This window comes from Aptenodytes forsteri, unplaced genomic scaffold (genome assembly GCF_000699145.1).
Source record: "Aptenodytes forsteri isolate BGI_AS27 unplaced genomic scaffold, ASM69914v1 Scaffold55, whole genome shotgun sequence".
Classification (NCBI taxonomy): domain Eukaryota; kingdom Metazoa; phylum Chordata; class Aves; order Sphenisciformes; family Spheniscidae; genus Aptenodytes; species Aptenodytes forsteri.
The window spans coordinates 9,273,420-9,282,990 of record NW_008796063.1 but is presented as its reverse complement, the minus strand read 5'-3'; positions in this window follow the sequence as shown (position 1 = coordinate 9,282,990).

The window sequence follows — 9,571 nt, the reverse complement described above, 5'->3', positions numbered from 1 at the left end:
CCTGGGACCTGGGATGTTACGGCATCCCATGGGCGGGGGGGGGAACCATGCTCCGAAACCCCGAGTGCAGCGGGCAGCCTCGCTGCACCCTTGCACCATTCCCATTTCGTCCTTCGGTGGCAGAGCCCAAAGCTCTCCCCATCCTCTCCTGCAGCCGGGCTGGCTGGGGGTGCTCCCCTGGGGCCACTGGTGGGGACGAGTGGCTCTCACAAAGGGACAGCCTTCAGCTGGAAACCCCGCCGGCCCGGTGAGCCCCGGGGAGGTCAGGGAGTTTGTGCCGCTGCTCGATGCAAAACGTGACTCTTGCCCTCGGTGGCGCAGGGCACTGAACTAGAAAACCAGCGTACGAGGAATGCGGGTGCCCCCACCTTGTCTCACTCCTAAAACTCGGCTTGTGGCCACTAAGCAGCCCCTGGCCAGCAACGCCGGACCGTGCTGCGGGGACGCAGCCGGGGAGAGGAGGGCAGGGAGCGGCTGTGGCTTGCAGCAAGGCCATGCTTATGCCCATCGCATGGGGAAAAATGAGGTTGAGCCCCGCATCCAGCCACGAGCAGGGTCGGCTGGTCCTTACCCGGGGACCTGGGGACCTTCAGGTCACAGGAATTAGGGACGATATGACCCTGCACCACCAAAATTAGGAAGATGCCCTTGGGGAACATCTCCCTGCACAGGGCTGGCACTGGTTTGCAGCTCTGTATATTGACCATGAGGCAAGCAGGCAGCAGATGATGAGGGTATTTTTTCCTCTGGTGTGGAAAGGGCTATTTCTAGAAGAAAAGACAAATCATCGTGTCCTCCCGACAGCCGGTGGGGACCTGGCACCTGGCTGTCACCCACCGCCTGCCCCGGAGCAGCCCCAAGGACAAAAAGCTCAGCAGCTCTCTGCTTCCCCGCCCCGCTCCTTATCAATCTCCCACATCCACAAATGGAGAAATAATCTGCCGGGTTCCTGTATAAGAGGTTGCAGAGCCGGCCAGTGATGAGAAATGACACGGGCCCTGCCACGTCGGTGCACGTGGCAATCGTCGCCGGTGCGGAGGCTCCTCCAGCACTTCTCGGCAAATCCCTGGGATGTACCCGATAACCCCCCAGGAGCCGTTCGCGCTCGCCCGCCGCGGTCGCCTGCTCCTCTCGTGTGCTGAGAGCCCACTTAATCCTGTTGAGTGAGAAATTCATGCCACCCTTTGCAGGCTCAGGCTTTCTGCGGCAGCCGTCATGGCAGGGAAACACGTTCTTTTAAAAGAAAATCAAGATTCCCAGGTAATCTCAGCAGCGGGGACTTGAGGAGTTCACTGGGAAAAATAAAGCCCATTCTCAACTGCCTGTGCCACAGAAAGCTGGTGTGAGGCTGTTTGTGTGTGGTGTTTGGTCCAAAATTTCCCCAAATCTCCCCAAATCCTTCTGCTGGCAGAGCTCAGCCAGGGCAGGGTGGGGACAGGTCCCCGTGGGCCAGGAGCCACTACAGGGCTGGGAACAGAAGGGTTTGTAAAGCGTGGGGCTGGGAAAGGAGCGGGGACCCCCCGGGGAAGCTCCATCCCTGTCCCCTTTGGCCACAGCCCTTCCGCAGTGCAGTAACACCCGGCATTGCCTTGAACCCCCCAACGCTGCGTATTCCTGCCCCGCGCCGCCATTGCCCTGATCAGTCCCTTTTCCTTGTGCCGGCACGAGGGTTCATGCAGGAGCCGGGCCAGGGACCGGATCCGGCTGGAAGCATCTGCCCTGCCGAAGGCTTCGTGCCCTGAGTCCCCGCATGGCTCCGGCCGGATCAGTGCCGCCCTGAGGTGCTGCAGTGCAAGCACCCCCCTGCTCCAGGCTCTTGTTTGTGCCTGTGGGTAATATCATCCCCGTGAAAAACATGATCTTTGGTTTTGCTGCCTCAGGGCTGAACCGTTGCCCTCCCCGGGGACAGGTCCCTGAGGGCTGGCGGGGATTTATAGCTTGCTGTGATTTATGCTGGAGGTGGAGCGGGACGGAGCTGTTGCAGCCGACACCGAAGGGACCCAACAGCAGGACTGTCCCGGCGTGACCTTACCTGGCTGTGCGGGGCAAAGCCCTGGGGACAGGCAAGCGTCCCCTGAGGACAGCAGTGGCATCCACAGGATGGTGCACATGTTCAGAGTCTCCCGTCCCCCTCCCGGGAAAAAAACAGATGTAAGATTTTAAAATGCAAATTTTTGCCTCCAGTTCAGGGTTTGCTCCTCTCCCCCTGTCCAGGAGGGACGTGGTGGGAGCTGGCACTGCTGGGAGGGGCACCAGGCGACGCGAAGGCAATGTAAAGCGGGGTGAGCAGCAGTGGACGTGATGTTGGACTTGGGGGAATCAGCTGAGCAATAAAGCAAAGCAGAGGGGCTGTGGAAATAAGGGTCTACTGAGTAACCGGGGCCTGGGGACACACCCCGGGCACCTCTTCTCCCTGCATCGTCGCCCTCCCCTGCAGAGGCTGCGAGGGGGAGCGGGGAGGAGAGAGGACAAAGTAAGCCCCGAGAGCCAACCCCAAACTCCAACCACTGCCCCTCAGCCCTCGGCCGCTGCCGCTCACTTCCCACCCGGCTCCTCCTTATTGGCGCAGGGGCCAGACCACAGACCAGCCACCACCGCCGCCGCCGCATGTGGGGCAGCACGGGGAGGGTTGGGACCCAGACGATTAAATAAAAGCATCTTGTCCCCGCCCCCCCCCCCCCCGCCGCCGCCGCATGTGGGGCAGCACGGGGAGGGTTGGGACCCAGACGATTAAATAAAAGCATCTTGTCTTCTGCAGGGTGTTGAAATCCAACCCTGGGTGCCTCCAGGCGGCTCCGCTTTCCCTGCCCTCCTCCTCTCCTGGGTGAGAGGTCTGCGGTTGCTCAGCTCTGTTTACTAACCATGGATTTTCCCCTCCAGCTGTTTCTTTTCTTTCACTGCAAAGCGATGCAGAACCACCTTGGCCGAGAGCAGGTGAAAGCCCAGCGCCGATGCCTGCACCAGTTCAAACCAGCGAGGAGCTGGGCATCCTGCCGGGGGGTGGGATGGGACACAAGGGGACACGGCGAGGTCCCTGCAGCAGGATCGGGTACAGGGTTAGGGGCCGTCGCGAGCCGGGGGACACCTGGGATGCTGGGGCACGCGGGGTCACACCGAAGCCAGCACTGGCTGGGGGACTGCTGGGGACCACCGTCCTCCAGGGCATCTCAGGAGGATCCTGGGGCCATCGGGACAGGGCTGTCCCCCTTCTGAACCCAGGGTGGAGGTGTCCTCCACCTCCCGCATCACCAGCATCCCTCCTGGGACGGTTGGGAACAGTGGCCAGCCTTCCAGACAAAGAGCCTTTGGTGATGAAATGCCTCTTGAGCAGCTCCGTACCAGTGCGGCCAGACACACGACCAGCCTGCACCGAGGTCATGTACTTCCCGCTGGGTTTCTACCAGCCAGTGAGTTATTGCAGGAGGAAAGAGATGATTTAGCCTTAATTCAACCCTGCTGCAAAGAGCCGGGCGTCTCCCCCCACAGCCTCAAGCCTGTGTGTGTCCAGGGTGGTGGGACCCTCGCCCCACTCCCCCCGTGCCCCCCGTGCATCCCTCGCTGCCTTGCTCCTGCGAGGTCCCCGCTGCCAACCTGGTGCATGCAGGTCCGTGGGGGGACCCCCTGCACATCGCAAACTTCTTCCAGCACACTTCCCACTCGCTGGAGCCTTTTAGGGACCTGGGCAGACCCCAGATCAGCCCCATTTTGGGTCCTTCCCGGGTCCTCAGGCTGGCCCCGCTGCCCAGCCTGCCCGAGCAGAGGGAAGGCAAAGGGCTCCAGTGCGGGCGGGCGGTGCCAGCCCCGTCCCGGTCACCGGTGCTGGGAAACACCGCGGTGAGCCCGCACGATTGTACTCGCAGGAGTATTACCCGATCACCGTTGCTGATAACGGTCTTTTACGGCTCTTACCCGGGCTCTCCGGGAGAGGTGAATTGGTTCAGCCTCCCACAGCCCTAAGGAGAGGGGAGGGAGGCACAAAGAGGCAAAAATGAGTTTGGGGAGAGCCAGGGCCAGGCTGTGCCGAGCCCTTCTGCCTTCCCAATGGGTATCGAGGCGGGCATCGCACCCTGGGAGAGCCCATTTACCTGCCACTCACCCCCCGCTAATATTTTCCAACTCCAGTGCTCATTTTCACCCAAATTGCACACAGAGGTAGAAGTCAAAAGGCTATTTCTATGCGCGTCAGGAGAATTGCCAATGGAGAAGAGAGAGAGTTCCTGCTGAGAAAAACGCTGCAGCGTGAGCCCAGCCCTTTACTAGACATCGGAGCAGCCACCGAGCGGAAAACTTCACCAGAAATCTGGCTTCCTTGGGCTGGCCGCTCGCGACGTTGCTGGGTTTGTTTTGTTCCAGGCTTGAGATACCGGTCGGACAAAAAAATGCTTTGTGAGTATTGAATTAAAAGGATGATGCAAAAGCCGCAGGGTGCTTCGACTCGAAAACGTGAGCGGTTTGCAGTCGGCCCCGGCGGGGCGCAGGCTGTTTGGAGAACATGGGGTTCCTGCGATTAGTCTGCTCACATGACTCAATATATAACCACCAGTTACACACTAGATTTAATCTTGGGTCAAAAGTCATGGATAATTCAAACCACACAGAAAATGTTGATTGCATGCTTGCTGGAGCTGTTTTTTCTGTTATTGTTTGGCCCAAACAACCTTTGCAAAGCAAATGCACCCTGGCCCAGGGCAACAGCGGGTCGGCATTACCTGTGCCGGCTCCTGCCCTGGCCGGAGCGAGCTCTGCTCCCGCTCTGGGAGCTGCCTGCTCTGCCTGCATCCCGCATCCAGCTTTCTGAGTCTCATTTCATCTCATGCACTTGCTAGGGGGGAAAAAATAAAGGATGATTCATGCCCTAAACCTCCCGTCTGAAGCATAGCATCGGTCCTCAGCCCCGTTACTTTGCTGTTTGTGCAGGTGACTGCAGTGAAGGTGCCTTCCTCACCCTGAATTAGCAGGGGTGTGGACGCTGCCTGCTGTGTCCCTGTAGCAGATTGGGTTCCTGGCTCAGCGCGTTCTCTATTTCCGTCGGTCCCTCTCAGGTGCTGCCCCAGTTTCTTGCCTTGGGCAGTTTCTCTCCCGACTTGAGTCGTGAAAGCCACCCTGGTATCAAAAAGATGTCATGGGGATGTTCAGGAACGTCCTGCCTGGTTAGGTTAATTGAGCAAAGGATTTCAAAGCAGTGTCTCGGAAACATTTATCGGGGTAAAGATCTTGTGTTTTGAAGTTTCGGCGTGGGCTGTGGGGAGCGTTGGCCGCTCTGTGTACCCACGAGCGGATCATTGCTCTCTCACTGCTTTCCGGAGGCAGCAGCCACTATTTCTTGTGAGCTGCTTCTCTGATGAAGGCTTCACTGAAGGGAGAAGCCGTCCTGCAGTTTTGCAGAATACTGTCTTGCAAGGGTGGTTATTCGTAGGGAATGCGTTGTCCCATCTGCCGGTGGCAGCAGACGTCACTGCCTGGCTGTTGCACGGGGACAAGGGCCTGTCATGGACCACGGCTGAGCTCATCCATCACTGACCCTCCGCTGTGCCTTGGTCTCCTCTTAGGTCACTAGGAAGGATGAGTGATCCCTCCCTTCTCTTGCAAAACCCTTTGCCATGCAGTGACAGAGAGAAGGATGCAAATAGCCCCAACGAGCACAAGAGAGCTTCTCCCCGCAGGAACACGAAGGAGGCAGGGAAGCAGCACCATGTCCGTTTTGCAACCAGGAGAGGCAGCGAGACAACGAACTCGCCCATGGTTGGGCATGAGGATGCTAAACCCCGTATCCGGGCAGACCCTCCCATTCCCCGGCTGCTCCTGCCCTCGCCGTGGAGCCGGTGGCTCCAGCCCGGTGGTGCTGGTGCAGCCAGAGGGTTTTGCCGGCAAACCGGGGGATCTGAGCCTGGGCTAGAGCCAGCCAGAGCCTGGGAGGGCTGATTCCTCTTCCCAGCCCCAGTACATCTGCACAGGGAAGAGGAAAAGCCCTTTGGGACAAGGAAGAGAGAGCACTGGAACCAGCATAAATAGCTTAGTAATAATACTAATGATAGCACTTAGCACATAGGCAGCAGTTTGCAGAGCAGAGCGCTTTACAAACATTAATTAGTGCTGGTAGACAGTTCAGCGATGTGGTTCCCCTTTTGCCAACTATGAAGAGCAGAGAACTGACCATCTGCTTAAATCCTTTTTAATTTAATCCTGGGGCATTCCTAGGAAAATCCTGAGCCCGTTGCAGCATCGGATGAAACCGCCCGAGCACGCACAGGCCCTTCAGACCTTCTCGGAGGGCGGCAGACGCCAAGCATCTCGGGAGAGGGATGTTTTGAAGGGTGTTGGTGGCTGCGGGTTGCGCCCTGGGCGCCGAGCTGGAAAACATGGGGCGGCTGTTTTCCACGTCGATAAATACATGTGCTGTAGCCAGAGCGCTGGTGGTTTCCCTAAAGGCACGTTGTGTTGCTGGAGCTTTTGGGGTTTGCCAGCTGGGGATGGAGGGTTTGTCTGGGCTCCTCGCGCCCTTTGCTGGTCTCTGCTTGACCTGTGGCAGTTTTGACGACCTCTCAGGACACCCAGTTCATCAGCAAATGTTAAAGCAGCTGCCAAGAACGGTTGGGGCGAGTCGGTTGAAGCTGTACCCGGGGCTCAGCCCTGCGCGGTGGCTGTCCTGGCCCTGGGGACACGCGTGGCTGACACTGTGGGCACCAGACACGGCAGCCGAGGATGCCTGGTACTGGGATAAGCTAAAATGGCTTAATTTAGGGTTTCCAGTGCTTTTTTCTTTAAAGATACCTGCTGTGTATTACACAGCAAGCAACACCCCCGCAACACACGCTGCAGCAGGGTTTTGCTAAGGATGGGGGTCAGGGCTGGGGTCTCAGCCGAGGAGCTGGAAACAAATTTAACCCCAGCACGAGCTGGACGCAGGAGCAGCACCCCAAAAAAGTCCTGGGGGAAATGCAGATATCGCAGGGGGTCAAGCCGGGAGGGTGAGCGGCTGCAGGCGGCAGCCGGCTGGCGCTGGCACGGCTCGGTTGGAAGCAAAGCTGCTGTCGCACCTTGAGACGGCAGTGCAAACGGTGTGCGGGGCGTGCAGCCGTGCGTGGTGTTTTTCTGCAGCTTTCACTCACTCCATGGATAATTTGCGGGCAGGAAAAGAGGTAGATGAAAACATGGGGGATGGGAAAGGCCAGCCCTCCCTCAAGGAAATCCCCTTCCACTTCAGCAGCAGAAAAACACGTTTGTCTACTCTTAAGGTAATATTGAAACCTGCAGCCCTTTCCCAAACACTGCATTTAAATTTCCCAGTGCATATGAACTCATCAACCCTACAGATGGAAGGGTCTGCTCAGCTACAGCACTGACTAGTTTATTAGGATTAGTGGCTTTTTTTGTTAGGTATAGATTTAAAAGTCTGTAATGATGGAATTTTTCCTCCTCTCTGGGCAGATGGGTCCTAAAACAGAGCGTGGAGGAAAGGGTCAAGTAGGGCTTGCAATGAATTTTATTTCTTCTCCAGACAAAAGAGCTCCCGAATCACTTTGTCCCTGACTGAGCACACCACGTATCTTGCTTAAATCCCTTACTGAGCTGAGCTGGACTTGCAGCTGCATTGCAATTATGCAGATGCTTAAGTGCTTGGCTAAATCGGGGCCTCCCACCCCCTCACCATCTCCAGGGCCTTTGCAAATTATCCCCCAGCCCGGCCACATTCTGGGTCCAGGATGGTGCAGACGGTCCAGATCAGGCTGATCTCAGCAAGATCCTCTGAGCTCAGGTTCAAGCTCGCCCCGCGCAGCTCGGGCTCTCGCTCGGTTTTGCCCTGCGGATGGTTTCCCCGGGCAGCTCACGCGTCCTGTCTCCACACCAGGTTGCCTTGTTAAGTGTCTGATTTTAATTTCTCTCAGTGAGGAGCTGGGCCCAAGCAATTACATAATAACGAGCTATTCATCCAGAGGGAGAGCGCGGATCTAGGTTAATTGGTCTGACAATTGAACCCAATCCTTTCCGGTTTTGCCCAGTTTTCCTTATTTTTCACTCCTTCTGCACAATATCTGCAAAGCTCTCAGCCTCGTTAATTAAGAAGGTAGCTTCACCCCGAGGGCTGTGTTGTTCTCCCCTCCCTCCTTCAAAAGCAAGAATAGAAAAAGCAGCAAGAATTAGCTAGTTTGGGATGAAGCAACCACCTCCGAGCAGGACGGAGCCGGTTGGGTCTGACGGGGGTCAGATCGCGTCGAGCTGCTGCTGTTCTCCTGGGCTTTGGGGAAACAATGCTGCACGGCGAAAGCAGGTGCTGTACCAGAAACGCTCCTCCCGGCACGTTCGACATGTTCGATAGACTCATCGCAAAGCTGGGCGGCGCAGAAAACAGCAGAGTTCCTAGGGCTGGCCGGGTGCTGGGTCATCGCCAGGGCTGCAAACCTGCAAATTTTGGGGGAGAGAGGCAAGAGGGTTTATGGCTTCTTGGGAACATGCAGCCCTAAAGTTTCGGGCACTTCTGAAACCCTTTTAACCAACAAGCACCGCTGCAAAAGCCCCGTGCGTGGGGATCTGATGAGAGGGGGATGCTGGAGTCCGGCATCGTGCCCCGAGGCCATGCCAAGCGGAGCAGAAATGAAGCTTTGCCCTTTTTCGTGGACTCTTTGTGGTGTCTATTTATGAACCCCGTCACAGAGCTGGGCCCTGACCCGTGCCGACTGGGATGGGACACTCGCCTCCCTGTTTTCCTATCACCCATAGGTGTGGGCAGTCCCAACCCCATTATACGTGAAGGAACTATAACGTATTTTGTGCCTCCATTTTCATAATCTGAAAAGTCGTGAGTAACCCAGAGATCGATTTTGGACCAAGGAGGTGCCGGACCGGCGAGGTTTATAGTCAGACGTGCTTCCTTGCAGGCTGCTATGTTTTGCAGAGAATAAACTGGCATCTGCAGAGAGGAGCCCCATTGCAACGGCGAAGCAGTCCCACCACGGCAGCACTTGTGTCCTGAGCTGCAGCGAGGGGCTGTGCCCGGCTGGGTTGCGGCTGCCGCTTGCACCAGTGCCCGTCCCCAGGAGCCAGCGCGGGAACACTTTCCCCATGAGAAAAAAGGATGTGTACAAGATGCATGAGCAGGAAGCATGGCCGTGAGACCACGCTGCTGGGCTGGAAAGGGAAAATCTTTTATAAAATGGGCATCCAAGGCACGAGTTTGCTTTTCCAGAAGCTGCGGGGAGCCAGGGGGGTCTGGGACCGAGAGCAAAGGCGATGCCTGCAAGAGGAAGGGGTGGCAACACCTGAAAAACTTCAGGGACCTGCTCCCTGCGATCCTTCCTCCGGGCTGATGGAGTCATTAGCTGGCGTGGCTGTAACTGGGAGGGGAAGCAAGCAGGGCCCTCCGGCAGGACGGGGCACGGCTCGCCCCCAGCAGCCCCTGCCGGGTTGGGGTGATGAGCCAGGTGGTTCCCAGCCGGTGCCCGGCCAAAAGCCTCGTGCAGGTGGGCACGGTGCCGTAAAGGGTAACATGGGTGCCAGCAATCCCGGCCCTGCCGGGGTGGAGAGCTGGCTGAGAGCAGGCACCGGCTGCCGCCGGCTCCCCGCTGGGGTGTTC